A 6,000-nucleotide genomic window follows, 5' to 3' on the forward strand; every position below is an offset into this window, starting at 1 on the left:
CGATGGGGGGGCCCCAAGATGTGAAGGGATTGGAGCCAGGTGAGTGACCGAGGCGGGGCCAGAGGTCAGCCTGCAATCACACGCTCCCCAGGTCAGCCCTCTCCTGGGAGATTCAGCTCCTTGCTGGGACCTCCAGCCGTGTTGGAGGAGCCCTCCTGCCGGGTCCACTGCCACGCACAGGGTTGCATCCAAAAGCGTCGCTAAGAGGCGGCCCGCGGGGACACAGCCCACCCTGTGACAATGCTCCCGAGGCAGCCACTTCCTGCCTTGGCCACGGGGACGAGAGGAGTCTGGCGAGCTCGCAGACGGAGGCAGAGGCACAGGAGGGTGTGGGTGTTCCCTCCAGACTGGTCCCCCCAGACCAGGCAGGTCCTGCAGGCTGTCACCCCCCAGGCCCCTAACTCACTGAGAGGCCGGTCTTCGCCTGAGCCCAGCCCCGTCTGCCATTCCGGTGCCTCTAGGATAACACGCTTTTCAAACGTCAGAACGTTCTCCAGACCCGCAGAGCTAAGCAGCGCGGTGCTGGGGCAGGACCACCTGCGTGCCTCTGTGCATGGTGGGTGTCCAGCGCTAACCAGCATGCACCCACCGGTGTAAATGAAGCACGAGGCCCCCTAATCTACCACCAGTAGCCGCCACGGACCCCCTTACACCTCGCACTTTGATGCCAATGTACAAAACGGACCGCAAAACTGTGATCCCTCATTTTCTTAATCCTTTGAGATTTTGCCTCTGGGTCTGGCCCTCGCTCGGCCAGGGCTCATATAGAATTCCTAATTCGTAAACCTTTCTCTGGGTTTGGACTTTTGTCGACAGACACAAACTGTGACGGCATACTCCCTTCACCCATGACACCGGGCGCTGCCCCCGCCTCGAGGCCGAGCCCAGGGCCACCTCCGCCACGCTTCACCGGGAGGCTGCCCGCAGCTCCGGGCAGCGTGGGCGGCCTCCTGCTGTCTCCAGGCAGCGCTTCCAGCAGCGCTGAGGCTGGGAGACCACATCTCGCCCCCACAGGTGTGAGCATCCCCTCCGGTGCCCTGCTGGCGGCAATGGCCTTCAGAAAGCCATTAAGAGGCTGCGTGAGAAGAGCAGCAAATTGAGGGGCTCCATTGTCTGTTCCTTCAGCCCCTCACCGGAGCCTGCACTCCTCTCTGACGGGCCCTAATGGAGCCGCGTGGCTAAAAAAAGAAGTCGTTTGCAGGCACGTCCATGTTCCAGCGCGCACGCTGGGAATTGGTTGACTTGGTTTATTCTTACCTTGTACTTTGCTCCAGGAAGGATTTTAGGGGTACCCGGTGACCAAAACCCATTCTGGCTTAGTGGGTACATACCGCACAGTTAGTAGGACAGGCCCGAATAACCGGAAAACACGAATAACCCCCAAACCTCCGGTGGGTCCCAAAGTGGGCACCATCACCCGATGCCCCTCTTTTCAAAGGCACACTGTTTCCAAACTGCAAAGCTCGGCCTTTCGAGGCATGTGGATAATGACGGTGGCATGACAGTGGCATGGAGGTGGCAACTGAACGAGAAGGCATGTCTTACGGACCTGCCGGTGTGACAGGAGCAGGGAGTGGAGGGGTGGGACAGGAAGGAAGGTGAGGAGAAACCTGCTGCGTGAGACCCACAGTGCCCGGAGCAGAGCCTTTCCTGTCAAACCAAATTCAACCTTGGGAGGACTTTCCGTCTGTCTCTTCAAAACTGAAGTTTTTTCAGAGGACTGTCTGGGGTCAGAGGTCAGTCACGTTAGCCAGAAAGCCACCTCGGGGGCTGGCTGTTGCCACCTAGAGCTGCCGATGGACAGAGACAGCCTGTGGTGACGCCGGCCTTTGCCATATGAAAGTCTCTCTCATGGTGAGCGAGCAGGCAGGCTCTGCCCCAGCGCCATCCTGGGGTGCCTGGCTACCCAGCCCTGCAGGAGAGGGCCGGGCAGCTGCCTGCCTGGCACCCTGCTCTCCACGGCCCACGGGCCCTGCTCCAGCCAGCTCCCCAGCGCCTATGTGGCCACAGCACCACACCTGGAACTAGTCACACTTAGGCCCCCTGGCGACCCAGAGAAAAGGCTGCCCCGACCAGGCCTGTGGCCAGTGGGGGCAGAGCCACCATGCAACGCCCATCTGGTCTAGTGGGACAACCTCCAGGACGCCCTTCCGGGTGCATCACAGCAATGCTCCCTGAGAGAGTCCCAACCCGGCAGCTCTGTTGGGTGACCCCGCATGGGCAGCCACTGTCCCTGCGGAGCCCCAGCCCTGCCAGTCCAGCACACACTGCCCGGGCCAACCCCCCACAGCCCTAGGCATTGCCCTTGAACTCTCTCGCAGTGAGGGAAAGAGGGCCCCATCTTGTCCCTTTCGCCTACAAGGAGGTTCTTGTGCAGATCTTCCCAGACCCTCTGCAAACCAGCAGGGGAACAGGGAGGTGACTTTGACATGCCGTGGGGGTCCCAGACCCGCCCCCCAAGGCCCTGGGGGCCTGGCTGACACACTTGTACAGCTCAGAAGGACAGAAGGACGCGGCACAAGGGGCGGGCAAAGACAAAGAGCCCCTGCTCCACGGTGGCCTTCAGAGCGAAAGGACACAGAAGCAGTGGGCGTCTCTCCTCCGTGTGGTCACGACCCTGCTGGGAGACATGCACCGCACCCCGACGGCATGTGGGCAGCTCCTCCTTCCTGCCTTCCTGCTGGGTAAACCGAGGCACGGGGAATGAAAGTCACCTAGTATGTGGGGAGGGGGGAGACAGGGCCAGGTCCAGGCCCACCTGACACCTCTCTTGCCTTCGAGCTTTGCAGGAAAGAAAACAGGGCCCGCAAGGGAGGAGGCAGTTTGCAGAGATCTGAGGGTGGGGAGCGGGCTTCTAGAGGCACTCCCACCTTGGCGGTGATTTGCCTTCAAGCCTGCCGGCTGCCACTTACTGGGCAGGGCAGGAACACGGAAAATCAGAAAACTGGGGGGTCAGCCCCCCCCCAGGGTGAATTGAGGCTACTGGATACAACCGACCCAGCAACGCCTCCTAATTAAGATTCCTGGAACAGAGGCCCGCCAGGTGCCTCCCAGAAGCTCTGCCTTTGGGCGGTTCAGGTCAGCAGGCTCGGGCGCCCTCCTAATGAACGGGCCAGAAAGGAGAGACGTGGTGAGCCCGCACAAAGCCCGTCCTGTGCAATTACAGGGACCCATGCGGACAGGCTGACCTGTGACCCGCACAACAAAGTGGCGATTTTCTAGCATCGCCAGGAGGTCGCGGGAGCAATGGCTGCTCAGCTGCTCCAGTCTTCCAGCTCCCGGTGGAGAAAGAACGGCACCCGGAGCCCTGGGAAGAAACGTGGCCGACCCTCAACGGCTGTGTGCAACCTGCCGTCTGTAGGGTTTTTTATGGAAGGGGTGGCTAACGCTCTTTTTTTTTTTGCCACACATCTTCAAATGCCCACCACAAAATAGCCTTTCTTTACTGTCAGACTCCAGAGCGTAAGGAAGTTCTTTCTTTCTGAACTAACCAGAATCTCCCACGGCCATAGGACATGCCGACTACGTTTGGCCAGACTATTAAGGAGGGTAGACTGGGGTGGGGGATCAAGGAGGCACTGATGTCTTGGTGGCCCTAACTTCTGGGGGGCCCCGAACTCCTGAGCATGGGGCCGGTGGGCCCGGCTCTGGGGAGAGAACCTGCTGAGGAAATGGAAGAGTGGCTATCCGCTCTCCCACCCCCAAGGCTTGGGAGCTGCGTCTCATCTCTCGGGGAACCTGCTGGACACATCGGCTTGTTCAACTCTCAGGGACACCCCCAGTAGCAGGGATCGGGGGGCCGGGGTTCCCCACGAAAGGTCTGCAGGAGCAGTCTCTGCCTCCGGGCCGCGGAGGGGGCCGGGGAACCTGCAGCCTGCGGGGGCTCTTCCTTCCTTCCCTTTTAAAATCAACACCCGTCCCCCAGATTCGCTTTTGGCAAACACTGCTTAACTACCGCTGTTTTCCCCGAAGTCGCTGTGCAGAGAGTTAGATAATCAGCTGGCATGCTCCTCTGAAATGTTTACTGTGTTCCTTAAAGCAAGGGACATGCTGGCTCCAGACTAATTCGGGGTTGCTAGATCTTTCCTGCTCTGTTCGGAGATCTCTGAAGTAAACACACGGACCTAAGTCTAATTAAGCCACATCGGGGAGTCAAGTCAAGGGGCGCAGGGCTCCTCCCTGAGGGAGGGACCCCTGCAGGTCCGTCCCCGGGAATTTTCCTCCACGCTCCCAACAGAAAGGACAGAGAGACCCATGAGCATGGAGGTCTCGCGGTACAGCAGCTCTGAAGATCTGGGGACAAAAATGTATCGAAACGTATCGAACAAGCCCAGGCGTTCGTGCAAACCTCCTCCACGCAGACAGGTCTCTGTGATGGGCTCACTCACGTCTGAGAATTTTCTGAGCTTCAACCTGGCATAGTTCATGGTCTTAAAAAATTAAGACCCGGGGCATCTGGTTGTTGCGATTCCAGTGAGAACTATAAAAAGTGCGCCCACGGGGCCCTAAATTCCCACTTTCGAAATGAAGACCTGGGGTTAGGGTGACATTTATATAAATTTCAGCCAGTATTTTGGTCGCATGTTTTTCCCAAGGAATTCAGAGGCATTTATAGACATTCTGATGAGTGCTTGTGATGTCCTGGTGGGGCGGCAAATTCTATTAGCTCGGCTTTACAATTGGGAATAGAAAATCTTACAGCAGCCAAGTGGTTTGGCGAAAACCATATGGCGTGTCACTGATAACGCTTTGAGAAGAAAACAGGTTGTTGTGGGTTTTTTCCCCAGCCTCTCTCCCTGTATTAGCCCTCTGTGCAATTTCCTTGCAGGGTGTTTTTTTAGGAAGAACATTAGCTAATGTAAGGTGATTCCGAGGGTCTCTAAAATTTCACCTGCACTCGCAGCCCGTGGGCAGGGTCCACCGGAGCCCCGCCCCTCCACCCCCTACCTGTGCCAGCCGCCCAGAGAGTCGAGCTGGAAGCAGAGAGGGGAATCCTGGCGAAAATGTAGGAAGAGGCCGGAGCACCCCGAGCGTCCCCCGAGCCCCTGGCTCTGCACAGCTCTCGGAGCATGAGCCGCAGCGCCGTCACCCGTCCCCTGGTCCAAACGAGAAGTGGAGAGGGAGGGATGCGAAGAAAGCGGGCTGCTGTCTAGGGCAGATGGTGCATCAGGGACAGATGCCAGGGACGGAGCGGCTGCCATCGCCTCCGCGGGGCACGGAGAACGGAGTGAGCGGCAGCCTGAGGGTGTGGTGCTGTCGGGGCTGCCCCAGCAGGAGGAGGGTCCGTGTCCCCCCCGCTCCACGGCAGTTCAAGGCCCTTTGGACAAAAGTGTCCAAGAGGCCCCACAATGACCTTTGAGGGTCCGTGGCGACACCAGGGCCACAAGAAGGTGTTGGCGTGTTGCTGCTGGGAGGCAACGTCCTCGAAGGAGCCGGAGCACCCGTGCCCGCCCTCCTTCCCAGGGTCACAGCGACCCCCTCCACCTCCACAGCCTGCCTCTTCCTGCGCCAGGGACCCCCTCGCCAGCCCGGACACGGCACCCGCCCCTTCACACACAAACCCCTCAGGGAGGCTCCCCGCCCCAGCCCTCAGTCTGGGTCTAGTCCGCCCCTTCCACACCTCCTGCCGGCCTCTCCTGCGGTGACCGGGGACAATCAAAATGACATCTTTAACTGCTCCTTAGGTGTGCGCTGGGAGTTCCAACACGGAGCGGGGCCACCCCCTGGGGTGGCAGGTTCACGTCCCCCCGCCCCCCGCTGCCTGCCCGGTGCTAACAGAGCACCCCCAGACACCCGACGTTTTCATAGCATCACAGGTCATCAGACTGGTCCAAAGACACAGTGACACGCGTGGGGGGTGGCAGCGGCGGGGGGGTGAGGGGTTAACGTGCAAACATTGAGCGCCGGTCCCGCGCTGTCGCCTCTTCCTCCACCTTTGCAGCCTGAACGTCCTTTCTCTGTGAGCCCCGTCCTCAGGGTCCCAGGCCATGCCACGACACC

This window comes from Desmodus rotundus, chromosome 7 (assembly GCF_022682495.2).
Source record: "Desmodus rotundus isolate HL8 chromosome 7, HLdesRot8A.1, whole genome shotgun sequence".
Lineage (NCBI taxonomy): Eukaryota > Metazoa > Chordata > Mammalia > Chiroptera > Phyllostomidae > Desmodus > Desmodus rotundus.